The sequence below is a fragment of the Vombatus ursinus genome, unplaced genomic scaffold (genome assembly GCF_900497805.2).
Source record: "Vombatus ursinus unplaced genomic scaffold, bare-nosed wombat genome assembly UNPS02014813.1, whole genome shotgun sequence".
Classification (NCBI taxonomy): Eukaryota; Metazoa; Chordata; class Mammalia; order Diprotodontia; family Vombatidae; genus Vombatus; species Vombatus ursinus.
The window spans coordinates 358,238-358,538 of NW_020954591.1; positions in this window are offsets into that span (position 1 = coordinate 358,238).

The following is a 301-nucleotide window of genomic DNA, read 5'->3' on the forward strand; positions in this document are numbered from 1 at the left end:
CCAGATTTTAGCCATACAGATTAATGTTCTCTTTTTCAAAGTGGTCTTATTAGGACTATGTACACTTACTTTAATGGTGCTGTTATTGCTCTAAATATTTTTGGAACTCTTTCTTAGGATTCACCTTCAAGAATGAGCGTATGGGTAACACAAGAAAATCAGTATCATTACTATACAGTCATCTCTCATAGGTATTGATATGTTTCTAATAGGTTTATAACCAATTTCTAATAGGCTTATAACCAATTGATCATAATCATTGACACATATAGCATTTCAAAGTTTGTAATACACTTTGCAT